Source organism: Takifugu flavidus, chromosome 16 (assembly GCF_003711565.1).
Source record: "Takifugu flavidus isolate HTHZ2018 chromosome 16, ASM371156v2, whole genome shotgun sequence".
NCBI lineage: Eukaryota > Metazoa > Chordata > Actinopteri > Tetraodontiformes > Tetraodontidae > Takifugu > Takifugu flavidus.
Genome location: NC_079535.1, coordinates 10,471,242 through 10,485,787, shown reverse-complemented (window position 1 = coordinate 10,485,787; position 14,546 = coordinate 10,471,242). Strand labels below are relative to the sequence as shown.

At 45.7% G+C, this 14,546-nt stretch overlaps 1 long non-coding RNA gene across 1 annotated transcript in view; it reads left to right on the top strand.

The window, feature by feature from the left end:
- Positions 1 to 8,290: 8,290 nt before the first annotated feature.
- Positions 8,291 to 14,546, top strand: part of LOC130513080 (uncharacterized) — a 7,354-nt gene continuing 1,098 nt past the window's right edge. The window contains exon 1 of the long non-coding RNA XR_008946608.1: positions 8,291 to 8,488. This is a non-coding gene — a long non-coding RNA (uncharacterized LOC130513080). The remainder of the gene's footprint in view (positions 8,489 to 14,546) is intronic.

Sequence of the window (14,546 nt, the reverse complement as noted above, 5' to 3'; positions counted from 1 at the left end):
TCCAGCCCCCGCTGCTGTACGCTCCCACCATAAGGTGTGTGTCTGACTGACGCCGAGCTTTGCTGACGTAGATGTTGTTCAAAAGCCCACTTTGGCAACAGCCGACCCCCTCATTTTGGTTTTTACAAAAGCCTTTTATTACAAAGAGGCGCAATTATTAAATGATGGGCTTTCAACAGCAATCATCGCAACGCTGCCGTGATGAAACCCATCAGTAAACGGATATTAAAGCACATAGGGGGAGAGATACCGACGCAGACCGCAGAGACTTTGAGACTAATAATAGGTGCTTTAAGCTCTTTCACTTGGATCAGATGTTAAGAACATAATTAGCTGCTGGTTTGATATTTTTGATGTACTCCAAAAAGAGAGTAAATGGGACAAACTGCTTAAAGTTTACACTAGTGTTCATTAACCAAGCCAGAAAGTGTATTTTACTACAAATTTGAATAAATATATAAATAAAGAAATGATTAAACATGTCATCCTGTATAATACAGGATGAATGTTTTTTTTACTTATTATGATCTGTCGAAGAAGAACGACAGAACATGCAGGTGAAGCGTTTCTTCATTTATTGGATACGTTTTGATCGTTTTTTCCTCAGAAATATGACCAAAGGGGTCAAAGGCTACATTCTTTTCAAATCATATTGTATAGCAGCAGCTAGCATCGACAGGCCCGGTGCCAGTGATCTGTCCTCGGCATTCTTATTACAAGTTTGGAAATAAATTCTTCAAGGATTAAAAAAAATAAACATATTTCACTTTCAGTTAGTTATTAAAACAAGGCCATCGGTTCTGGTCCCGCGGGGTAATTTAACATTTTAAATGTTATTAATTTTGTTTGACAGAGTGAAGGCTGTCCGCTGTCAACAGGTGTAAAAAATGAAGACCAGAGCGGCTTCAGGTGGCGCCGCAGGTCGCCCTCGGGCCAGTCGGCTGACTTCATTATTGCAGCTCGAGAGCAGAGCTGCTCCGCCGGTGATGCTGCTCCATCTTCTGCCCAGGTGAAGGTAAATTCTGGTTTAAGCGGAGCAATAAATTCTGACTTTATCTGACTGATTGGAACTGACCAGGAGCCGGATCTCATCTAGTTTATCGAATGTTTCGAGCGCAACCTGGGTCAGCGTGATCTCGTCGGTACTCTCGGTCTGGATGTTCTCCTGTTGTGAATTCCCCGTGTTCCCGTGGAGCGCTGCCTTCCTGGGCTTAGCAATAATCTCCCCTCAGATAACCGAAGGCTGCGTTGAGAGATTTATTTATTTAAGAGATTTATTTATTTTTCAGATTTATAAAAATAAGAAAAAACACTATGGGATAGGTCACATGACACAGGGTGACCATTTCCTCTGACTTCCAGGACACACACACACTCTTACCACACCACCGCCACCATGTTTATGACAGTCACAACAAACTAACAACTTGCATTCTTGACTTGCTCGTCATCCTCTTTTTAGTCTGTTGGGTATTTTCGGTTCCCTTCTTCCCCGATTCCTCTGATCCTCCGCCCTTTTATTTATTTTTTTTTACTATTATTTATCTACTGACTCATGTTTGTTATTTAGACAGATGCGGTTCTGGGAAAATGGGCCCCGGCATTTGCGGCGGCCCCGTGTTTGACAAGTATTTCCTGTGGACTTTTCCGTGGATTGATAGCAAGCAGTAACCCGGTTATTGGGAACACGAACGGAGTTGATTACTCCCAGAAAACGACCTTAATTTAAAAAGAAAATTCTGGGACAAGCTGTTTGCAAGATGTCCATATTTAACGTGCACATTTCTGATTCTTTTCTTACTGATGCTTGATTAACCCGACTTGGACCAGAAGTTAGCAGGTAGATGTTCCTGCGCTATCCAAGAAGCTAACTAGAAATTAGCTGATGGCAAAGCAGAGAGAATGTGCTAAAGCTTGCCAAACAAAGAGGAGCACCTCTTTTGTCGTTCTTCTGAGTCACTCCTAGAGGGTGCGTCCACCACAGGAACAGTTCATTTGTCATTTCTAAATAACCACAGAAGACCACGGTGAGGTTTACCTTTCGATTCTAACGTCAAAATATTTATCTGGCGGGGTTAAATTCCAGCGTGGCTCGATTGTGTGAGAATAAGCTGAGCTTTCATGTGAGTAGGTGCTGCCTGTGTGAAGCAATTGGGAGAACAGCTGGACCTGCTGCGTCCAGGAGAACGGAAAACATTGCTCAGCAGAGCAGATCCCACGTATCGCACCCGGGATCAGGGTGAAGCTCGACGTGGCTCCGAGAAACAGAAGATACTCTGAAAATTCGCTCGGTCCTGCTCAAAGGCACCAAAATGGGTTTGGAAGAACCGTCAAATGATTCGTTGGATTTATCAGACTGCAGTTCTGGATTAGTCCAATTAATCACATTCCAAAAGTGTGTCCAGTGAATCCCAGTCTCACCTATTTGTTATGGTGGCAACTGGGAAGATATTTCGGTCCAGTTCGGTCCAGCAAAAATCGAATCATGTCTCCTCTGTCTCAACCCGTCAACCCTCATGTGTCCCACCTGTGTCTAATCATGCTGCCCTCCAACTCCTGCTGTATTTAAACCTGCTTCCGGCTTCCTCTCTCTCTAGTGAAGATGTCCATTCGGTTGCTGGTGTCTTGTTCGGATTGTCTGGTTCTTGGGGCGTGTCTCTTTGACCTGGTGATTTGGACTCATTTGGCTGCCTGATTTACAGGACAAACATGCCGATGGAGCGGTTATTCCTCGTTGAGGTCCCGTCTAGCTCCTGACAAGATGAATGGGCATCGCTTAATTCAGCCAGAACTTGAAGCCTTGAAGCACATTGAGGTGGAAATTCAAAGCCACAAAATCTCCTTCCTGTAGTTTTCGCAAATCACAAAATACTTGCTAACGGTTCCCGCTTTATTTTTCTTGTATTTGAAGCTTTTAACTGGGCCGACGGGCACTTTGTTGTAGTTCTGCCCCCTCCGTGGTCCGCTGCACAGCAGCCAAGACGTGGATGTGATGGATGTCGTTGCAGCTGAAGCAGAAACTTGATAATGCTGTGAACTTATGTGTAGATAATGATGGCTTGAGTCAACTCGGTGTTACCTGTTGGGTTCAAACATGCTTTTTATTTGCACTGTACAGCATCTGTTACAATCAAAACTGCCTTCAGGTGCGTTACTCAGAGCCTGACCCCCAAAACAAGCAACATTTGACAAGGAAGAACATCTAGAACCATTGGACTTGTTGTGGAGCATTTAAGGAGCTAAAGAAAACCCTGCTTATGCTAAAAGTAGCTGTTTGCAAAAGTGTGGAGGGAAACACATTGGCCTCACATAGAAATGGTTAAACTCGCCCAACTGAAAGTACGTTTTCTGCTCTGGTTTATGAAATATTTGCTCTGTCACCACAAGCTAATGCTGATGCACCTAGTGTGAAAGCATCTGTGGCGGGTTATTCCGGACGTTTGACCTTCCTGGGATGAATATAGATGGAAGATAAATAAATCAAGCACACCTTAGATACATCCCAGCGGTGTCAGAGATGCTGGGCTGGATTTAATCAAGCAATATTCTTTTGCCAGTTTATCGCTCCTTCGTTGGGTTCCTTTGGCCAGTTTGAGCCAGTTTGGGTTTTCGAAGGCTGCATTTGTTAGAATCACTAAATTTGGGCAAATTTACTGCGCTGCCTAAAAAAGTTGGTAGTGATGTCAGTAAAGTCCTTGGAGAAAATCCGGTTTCGACCTCTGGCCTCGCACATTCCAATCCGTGCCGTCAATAAGCCGGCGGGTCCGTCCTTGTGCCTTCCTGACCATAAACAGAGAAGACGGCGTGGACGTGGAACCTTTCAGATCCTTAAACAGAAGAGCGCTTCCTCGCACGTGGACGGAAGCATGGGTGGGGGGAAGGGTGTGTGTGTGTGTGAGGGGGGGTGGAGACACTGCAGGGTCAGTGTCCGCTACCTGCGAGATGACCTCATAAACCCGGAAAAAGAAATCTATTTGAAGAAGGCTTTGTGTTTCCAGCTAGTGTCTTGTTTACTGCAGACGCTCACCAGGAGACCGTGGAAATGTTTTGGCTTTATGGATGGGAAGCTCTCATTTTGTCTCTCTTTATTTACAGCCTCTGACAAAAACACATCCATTAAAACCAAGCATCCTTCCTCTTTTGGAAAATGTTACGACATCAAACACCTGATACATTCTTATGCTCCTTATGTGCTTATTTGAGATTTATTAGCCATTTGTCTTGAGCGTGGCTGAGACACACATGCCCTTTGTTACGATACTGCTACATTAGCAACTTAATGACTTGGTTATTGTACTTTGACAACATGCCGCTCTAACAAACAGACCGCCATCACAGCTCTCGTAACCAAGCTCCACTTTATTTTGGAAGCTTTTCTTAGCCCATTTAGCCCATATGTCCACAATTCCCGTGAATTTCTGTGTTTATATTCAGACGTGTTTAAGCGGACAGGCATGTGTGAAAGTGGTGCGAACGAGGGTGGGGATTAGCTTTGCGCTTTCGTACGCATCTTGAGAAGAAACTCAGAGCATTCGAGTTGACCGAGGACGCGTCGTGTCCCTGTCTGCAGAGGTCCAGAGATGATCTGCCAGATGTCCTCTGGGAGGACGCCTTTCAAGGATGAAGATTAAATTCATAAGCCATCATTGCACAACGTCCTGCAGCCTCCACGCTAAAGAATTGGGGGAACAGCTGATCCAGAACAAATGATAAAAGGCTATAAATAAGCTTGATTTGAGATGTTTTGATAGGAAAATCAGCCTATCACATTAAAGTGATTGGCGCTTTTAGCAAAAATGCATAAGTGCAGAAATTACTCAACGCCAGGAGGCGAAGTAATGGTGAAAATGATTCATACAATGTGGACATCTGGAAGCAACTTTAGAACAACAGGCTTTCCAAATTAGCCAGCATCAATCTTTCATCATCATTGGATGTAATAATATGTCACGATACGAGAATAATCCGTATGAGAGTGTGTGTGTGTGTCTGTGTGTGTGTGTGTGTGTGTGAGAGAGAGAGAGAGAGAGAGAGAGAGAAGGGGTCCCCAACCGTCCCCAGTCACATAAAAGGCTGCTTTTTAACCCCAACCGTTGCTGTTGTTTAACTTCACATGAGCCACAATGAAATTAACACATTGTTCATCTCCAATGTGGCGTCAATCTGCATCACCTCTCGAGAATTTATGTGATTTTTTTTCCTGTTTTTATGGGGCAACATTTAAAATGGTCTTATGATATAAGCCGTGGCAGTTGGTACAGGAACGCTAATTGCACTTAACTTTATGGTTTGCTATAAAATGCATTCAAGGTAAATAAAAATAAAAAGCAAATGATTCAATTGTTTGAAAAGTCGATGGGAATACTGAGTGAGTTTCATGCCGAAGTGCTTGCTGGGCAGTATTTCCAGTCATTTTCTGGTATTAAAATTTAAATGCGATGTGTGTAAATTGGGAATAAAAGCCTGGAGGGAACTTTAAATTGCTGCCTCCACTTATTTCCATCAGCAAAGCGTGATAGATCCAAACACTTTTTGACATTAATTTCAAATAAAAACACACAAGTGTATATTTCTATATTTGTGAGGACTCCCATTGATACAATACATCCCCCAACCTCCTCTCCTAACCCGAAAGTACACTAAAGTAAGCCCAGTTCCAACACACACACACACACACACACACACACACAACACACACACACACACACACACACACACACACACACACACACACACACACACAGCAGCTGGGAAGCCTCCTGGAGTCAAGTTCCAACAGGGTTTGCATGCTTAAATGATCAGATCTTCACATTTGACTGATGATTTTCCGACTTTATGTGGCATCTTAACGCAGCCTGAGCATCGGGTTGCAGACAGGTTTCAGAAAACAGACGAGACAGAGCCACCTACCCCCTACAACCACCCCAACCGAAGGCTTACAAGATGATCCAACTTCCATGTTGACAAAACAGTAAAACTCCCCGAGTAGCATCAAATTTTCGAGAGATTAGCTGGTCGGCGTTCCAAAGATGGAGATAAAGGGTCGGTTCTGTTCATAACAGCTCTGGCGTCTCATAAAATGTGGTCTTTGGCTAGAAAAGGCTCATCCTCAGCTTGCTAAAGCTGTCATCTCTTTGTTTTCCCCGTTGATCCACACTCTTCCCCTCCTGCCTTTCCTCATGACATCATCCCTCACCTGTCAGGATACCCTTACCGCCGCTCTCGTCCTTTCACGGCCGTCTTTAATACCTGTCAGTCTCTCGGCGATCAGGTTACACTGCCACCACTGTGTTTACTTTATCAACCGGCTACATCTTCTCTCTGTGGCGGGAACCTCGACCTCTGACCCCTTTAAAAGCCGGAGGAGCAAAGGAATAACAAATAAAAAGTCAGTTAAGCAGCACATTGGTATTCGGCATAAAGCGTGCAGTCAGAGAGACTCTCGGCTTTTATTGACTGTGTCCGCTTGGCAGAACAGAGACTTGATGTGTTTTTAATCGCGTCGCTGAGAAACAAGCGCCGACCTCGAAGGTGATGTAAACCCGATAAAGCTGCACCCTCAGAATACACTTAACGTCTGCGTTAAGAGATCCATAAAATTGCTCTCAGAAGTTCCTGCGACCAAAGGCTCCACTGGGTTTATTGGCATCCTGCCGTAAGAAGGAGTAAAGCACCTGGGGAGTGTGTGCAGGGAGCCAGACAGGGTGCAGACGGCCTCTGGTTACAGGTAATCCCCCACAGCTGAAACGATGGTGAGCACACACTTTGACTGAGTGAGGCTGAGGGCCTTGATCTCGCATGACGGAACACGTAAGGAGATTACCAGACATTTCATCTGTTTTGGAGACAATTACTCAGGCGTCCAAATAAAAAGGGAAAAGAACCAGGAGAAATTCGGGAGTAGACGGGCCCTTTTTTTTACGTGCTGTGATAAACGGATGTCCAAAAAGTGCCAGAACCATTTGCCTCAAACATGAACTTCTTACATCCAGCCAAGCGGCGCGATTGCAACATGATGTCGGCCTCGGAAGCGGAGCCGTTGAGCAACGTCCAACCAGTCATGTTAACGCTTGTTCGTTAACTTATTTGCATGGAGCGGCTGCATCAGCGCTTGCTGTGTCAAAACAAGCAAAAGTGCCGAGCCGAGAAAACAGAGTCATAAACATATAACGAGGGAACAGTTGCGCTTCTGTGTTTTAAGTGTTTATAGTGCGTCACTTCATTGTATAACATCAGGCTGCGAATCGAGATGGATTTAACAGCTCACATCGGGAATTTCGGCCAGAGCAGCGTAACCAGTGTGTATTCTCAAATGTTCTGTTTGGTCATTGGACCTCATCGGAATATAATATTCCAGCACAGCGTGTCACGACCTTAACTGTCCCGCTTGAGCTTTCGGGAGCGGTGGAATACGTCCGAACACCTGCGTGACCGCAACTGCGAGGCTCGGGTTACCACCTGATTGTGCTCAATTGTAAAGGAAATTAAGTGCCTCACAAAAAAGAGTGAAACAGACGTAAATCGCCACACGTTTCCCACCACGGAACACAAATTTAAGTCGTTAAAAATACATTTCAAAGCTGAACTTGCATCTGTTCTTCATGACAATGTAGGGTCACAGTGTGTGTGTGTGTGGGGGGGGGGGGTTACTGGAGTCCATGCCATCACCAGTCCATCGCACGTACACACTGTTCAGTCACACTGGGGGTTAATGTACTCCAGTCATGCTGATGTATGGTTTGGGGCTGTGGGAGGAAACTGGATTAACTGGAGAAACGCCGCTCAGGCACGTAAGATCTAGAAAGGTCAGAACCAGAATGGAACCTGGGACCTTCTCTCAAAACACTATATGTAAGGAGATATATAGTAGCAGTATTGTTTTGATCATTGTCAGACGGCAGCCTCAGAGGCATCTGGGTTATATAACTCTGCGAAGTAGGTCAGTGGGTAAAAAATGTGTAGGTCAGCCATGATGTGTGAGCCATTTCTAAGCATATGTATACTTTTAACGGTCTGCAATGACCTGGCGCACGAGGGTCCAAAAAGCATTTATGAGGCAGTAATGGCAGCCTGGGCTGGATTCTGATGGAACACTTACAGTCTGGAGAGAGAGACGAATGAGGTCATGTTTTTAGGAAACATTCAGGCAAGCCGTGTTTTCCTGAAAAAAAACCCACCTCCCAGGTAGCGATCATGGTAACACAATCCTTACCTTTGCTCCCAGAGACGAGAGCGACTTTACTTCGGCAATGTATAAACAAACCACAAGAGAGGAAAAGGACACACGCCGCCACTCCCCTCCACAGAGGAACAGGAAGTGCTGAGTCGACAAACCATCCTGTTTTATCTTGAGGTGCTCCCTCCCTTTAATGAGTGGAAATTCATGACCGGGAGCTCAATTTGCACAGACGGCTTGGAAAAAAATCCTCACGGAGCCCGGCGGGCTCGTATAAAGATGGAATCCCCTACAGAGGGTTAAATTCTCAAGGTAAAGTCCTTTCAACAGAAGGCTCTTTGGGGAACGGTGGGGTTGACTCATGGCTTCACTTGAGAAATCACTCTGTGCCATTTTATCCCGTGTAATGCTGCTATCAACACCTTCCATCTCGGTGTGCTCACCATGCGTTAAATTGAGCATGAATGAGGTCACTCGTTGGACCGACACGCCGTGTGGGTAGAGACAAAAATCTGCTAATGTAGGACAAACTGTTGAGTTGAGATGATGTCACGGCTTTAGAATAAGAAAGAGGGCCTGTTAATAAGTGTGTTGAAGCCACGGAGATAAGTTACAACTACTTTATATAACAATTATTCCCTCGACCACCGATCATGCTAACTAACATGTTAGCAAACAAGCATTTTATAATGCTAGCATGTGAGCTAAGTTCTGTGGAAGGTAGCTCTTTCCTCGGTCGGAAAGTGAAACCTGGGGGGAAAAAAAGGTGTTGTTTCCAAACATTGGGGAAATGTTGGACGCTCCAGCAAGTCTGGAAAATGTATCAAAGGCAAATGTTACGCTTTGCTGACATGAAGAAGATACAACAATTTATGTTGTGTTATGTCTGCTACTCCTTAATAAGTGGCGATAGTCCCTGTTCGGCACAATAATCGCTTAGTCCAGTCTGATACGAAACAGGAACTGCACGTCTCAACTGGCCCACATTTCCAGATAGGATTTTCCCAGCATAACTAGCATAACCGCCATGTTTTCATTACCACCTTGTTGTGTCTCTCTGTCCTGTCTGATTTTCTATACAGTTGGTGCCGCGTTGCAGTTTTCTGCCATGCCGCACATCTAAAGAGAGGCACTGTTTTGCACGGAAAGGCAACCATTCCATACCGCAAGTGAGATGAGTCAGTGTGCGCTGGTATCAAGCAGTGGAAAACAGGCATAAATAACCGGTGTCAGTGAGTGACTGCCGCATCCAGGACGCCAAGGTGACATCATCTGACCCTGAAATGCTGACACGGGAGCTTTGTCCTGCTGGGAGGAAGACGTGTCCTTGGTCCCTTTGGGAAATACTGACAGTTGGACATAAGACGAGGTTGTGAGGGGGACGAAGACAAGGTCCATTTGATGGCAGGGATGGCAGCAGTGAGGCGGGGGGAAGGGGTCAATGGGCCGACTTCAAAACTTCAGAAGCATTTCCTTCCATTTTCATTTCATCCACTAGTTAGTGCAACGTTCTGCCATGCAGGAGGACGGACTAATAGGGAAAGAATACTATACCACATCCTTTAGCGTCACATAAAGAGGGCAGATGTGGATCGTACTACCAATTGATCACTGCAAGGGTGTCCAAACTTCTGACAGGAGCTCCAATTCATCAGGGCTTTCTTTCCGACCAGGATGATGAGTGATGAAGGAAAGCAGCGATTTTTGGTGATTGACTGGTGGTGAAAGAGGTTTTTTACCTGGTAGGACAGAAATCCAAGACCTGCTAGGTCTGGGTTAGACAGGCCCGGACCACAGCAGACTGTCCAACCGAGTCCTGCTAGATTACAGTGTTACTTAAGAATAACAGTATTAGTTACCCACAAATCATCCTCAGAGGTTTGCAGCATGACAACACAAACACTGCAGCCAGTACTGAGCTAACACCAAGGAAAATGCTAAGAAATACGATCAAATCCATTTTCTTTCATTTATCCATATCTACAAACTATTGTATTGTTATATATATAATCGCTACTTCTGCTAGTGTCGCGACTATGACTAATAATCTCAGTGGTAGGATTTGTGTAATTGTTGGTTTGGCTTGATTTGTAGTGTTGAAGAAAACGTCTCAGCTTGCAGCACAAAGGATCAATTCCCAGTTTACGTTTGTGGTGAACGTGATTACTTTGCAGGGTCAGTCAACGTTCCTCCACCCAGGAAAACAAAGCAGATTTAATCTCATTTGCCTCTCCAGCTGCTGAAATACAGTAAAGTGGAGTCAGGCTGCAGGCAAGACCTCAGAGAGGAGGAATTTAAATATTGTAGGTGATGTGTGGGAGCCAGATGTCTGTTAGCAGCAGGTATTGTACTCCTGTCTGTGGACCAGCACCTTAATGGAAATGACAGAAGACATAGGACAGGAAGAACATCCCAGTTTAGAAGCGAAGCTGCATGGACAGTCCCATTGGTTGCTATGTGGACACAACAAACCCAGACACGGGAGCCAAAGGCAGATTATACATTCATGTAAAAAGCAGTGTCGGTTGTCAGGAAAAACAACAACAGCTCTCTTTCCAGCGCGTGCAAAATAAACCCCCAGATGTAGGCCAATGCCCCCAAATCACCTGATTGCGGGAGATCTCGCCAGACTTCCATATCTCTTCTTTACGATCTGCCTCGGCGCTGTTCTGCGATGCGAGGGTGGCCCGGGCCGGAGCCCTCTGGGGCTTTGAGGTCGACTGACTTTCATGGCGCCTCGCTGCTGAAGTAGCATAACAACTTGGCCTAGACGGACGCTCACCTGGGTGTTCCTCCGGATTACCGCCGTTAACAGCCCGGGAAGGTTTCTGTGCATTTTCGACAGTACCGATGCAGCTCTGGTGTGAATGAAAGTCCATTTTTCCTGCTCGTCAGCGGGCAGAGGAGCCCGACGGACTGACTCAACGGAAAGAAGACACAAACGGCCTGTCCACAACACCACCTCCCTCCCGATCTCACCACCATCAGCAAATCACCATGTAAGCCTTGTGGTTGAAAGTGGAAAGAAAATGGCTCTAAATCAGAGAACCGCAAATCAACGACTTTGGTTGAGGAAGCACGTGCATGCACACGTATGCCTGCGCACATCCCTGACGGAGAGATCTGGTTTGTGTTCCCACCAGTGCGTGCAGCAAGACAGGGGAGGAAGAATGAGAGAGAAAGGAGGCGATCCAGTTTAGCCCTTACAAGCTTGGAGGCCCTAGATTTTCCATGAGCGGATCTCAGCGACTTCTGGAGTTTGCCGTGGAGGCTACGCAACGTCTCCTGGAAAGAGGCCCGGGATGGAGCGATGGTGGTTTCTGATGCAGATGCTCCAAAGTGTGGTGGTCCAGGATCCCAACAGAGGGCACATAAGTCACCGACCATGATGGGAGGCTCTGTCAGTCTTTACTATCTCCTTGTACTTTTCATATCATCTGCATCTGCCCTGACCCAATATTTATCCGCTGCCCTATGTCACCGCAGCAACCCCCCCACCCCCCACTCCCCATCGGTACTTCTTAATGGACGGTGTCTGCAAAATTTACCAGGCTGAGCCAAGTGGTGCTCTTTAGGTTTAGGAAGCTGGAACACAGCCGGTCTGGGCATTGTTATGTAATTCTTGGGATGGGGCCCACAATGCATTTCATCTAACCCCAACTATATTTCATGGTAGACTGTGCAAAGCGGAAGGCGGTGTCTGCCACCGCTCACCTCTGCCTGATGCCTTCTACATATGGTGGGGTCCCCTGGCGTGGAAGGAATGGCTGTAAAATCTATTTAGGTCAAAGCTATAATGTTTCAACCCCTTGTTCCCTGTCTCAGCAGTTTAGTGGGTTCAGAGTACCCTAACTCAATTTGCCTCGACCCCTATGGTTCTGCCGTATGGAGAGCACGTACCCCACTTTCCAGGAAAAAGGAGGACAGAGGTGGCAACAATATAACAACAAAAAAACACAGGTTCTATCTCAGAAGAGAATCAAAGAATTGTTTCCTTCCAGATACACTTTGATGGCATTCTTTTAAACATGCACAATCTCTGCCAAGCAGCGTGACTCAAGAGGTCTGCGCTGAAATGCTTTTTTTATGAGAGACCCTTTAACAAGGCTGGACGACGCAGGACCACCTTGTGAATTGATCCGCATTTTTGGAAACACGATTGTCTTCTTTCCTGTTGGGAGTCAGATGAGTGAGCTGATGATATATGGTGTAACAGTGAGGATGGAGTTACAAAAGTCGGCCCGTTAGCTACAATTAGCTTGGAACTGAGGGAGAAGAACCTCCTGTTGGGGGACTAAAAGGACAACATTGTTCTGCCTGGATGTGGGGCATTTTTCAATATGACATTAAGCTAGCGTGGATTAGGGAAAGGGTTTAGGTCATAGCCTTCATTTAATTTAGTTTTCTTCTTCACCATATCATATTTTATCCCGTCTTCTCTATTGCCAAACCCAAACTGTTAATTTTTTAGCTGTTTTCCAAGTTGAAAGACTATTTTTCTCCACCGACAGTTGGGCTAATTTCAACTCCGTCTTGCCTCGGTTGTTCCCCGGAGAAGATCAGGTGACTTTCTGACATGTCAGAAATTTTGTTCACCCCCTCACGAGGCTATCGCAAGGCTGAATCAAAGTCGCAAACCCGTTTTCCAGACTTTTATCCCCCTCCATGTGCCTGTGCAAAAAAAGAGAAATGAAAACATGCTGACAAAGCCTGAAGGAGGCTAAACTCATTAGCTAGTTTTTCCGTTCCACTGTTTTTGCACATGCACGTTTTGAAGTATCACCAAAGAAAAAATGGCTGATGGAATTTAACCCTCGCTTGTGGTTATTTTTGAGTTAAAGTTAAAAAAAAAACATGTCTAAAGTAGAAGAAGGAATGTGTTCTCAAAGTGACGTTTGCTCACGTGATTTGGCCAACAATCAATCCACCATAAACAGGTTCTGCACTCACGGGTGTTCAGATTTGAGTCACGGTACAGAAAAAAGTTCATGAAAAGTAACTTTTTAGGCATAAAATGTGAAAAACAGAACACTTTAGAGAAGTTTGTGAGAAAAGCTGCAAAGCTGTAATTAAACAAATTACACCAATGCTTAAAATCTCTAAAATTTACTTGAACAATATTAATTCACTATTTTGCTAAGATTCAACAAATGGGTCCATCCACCCCTCTGTAATGATTCTTTTTCCCAAGAAAAATATTATTTCTGTGTGTCTGGGAGTGTGAACTGAATTTAGATGTGTTCATGTGGGCGTCAGATGTTCGTGGTGAGGTGTCAAAAAAGTCTAACATCCACGGAGAAATAACAATAATTCAGAACCAGCAGGTACCAGGAAGGCTGGAGACGGGGAGCGCTAACTCCACGGTTCACGGGGTGCAAGTGAAGGCATCAGCGGACGGTCCGCTTCAGATGTGGAGGATGAGGTTACGGAGGTCAGTCCCAGTCCTGGAAACAATGGGATCGATTTTCTTCATATGAGAGGAGGAATTTGAGCGCGCTCGGGCCTGGTTTAACCACCAGGAGACTAACCAGACTGGCAATAGAAGTGTGTAAATAAACAGGGTGGTGCACAGATTTGATATTGATGGATCATTTTTGCTGCAGGGGTGTTGTCATCCACAGTTCAGGCACTCAGCAGTCATGTGACTTCAGTCGGGTGAGGTTCCCAGTGTGGTCCCCTCTGATTGGACATTAATGCAAGCCTATAGAAAGCAGACAACACCCGTGTCTACTTAAAAGCTAATGCTAATAAAACGATATCAACAGAGCTTGATTTTCCTGCTAATGGGTGACAGGAGGCGACCTTTGGCGGCCGCGGTCCCAGTGAGGGGGGAACAACACATGCCACAGCAAAGCCTTCGCCTTTATTCGCGTCTGTCATCGTGCGATGATAAAAGCGTGTGTATTTTTGGAGGAAATTCAGATTTCTCCCTGAAACGACAAGCTGCTGGATAAATGGCCTCCTCTGTTCTAAGGAACAACTGGGAGGGTTGGCATGATGAATCCGCATTCACCCGGAATGATATATCCTTTGTTCATCACAAGCGGGAAACAGAAACATTTCTGCTCCGTCAACAAATCTTCTGAACCCCGACAGTTTGGGGAATATACGAGCGCGAGGGGGGAGGCATCAGTCTTGTACATCTCGCTGTCAGGCGGGCTTAAACAGGCCGAGCCAGCTTCCATTTACTGGAATGATGAGACGCGGGGAGGGGAGCCTGGATAACCCAGGGCCTTCGAGAATGTGAGGACCCCGAGAGAAATTAGGTTCCTCAACGAACTCCTCAGCAGGACGCCGTACCGGATCTCTGCTGGTCGTCTGGTTGATCTCCAGAGCAGAGCCGGGAGACACCAAAGACCTGCTGAGGAAC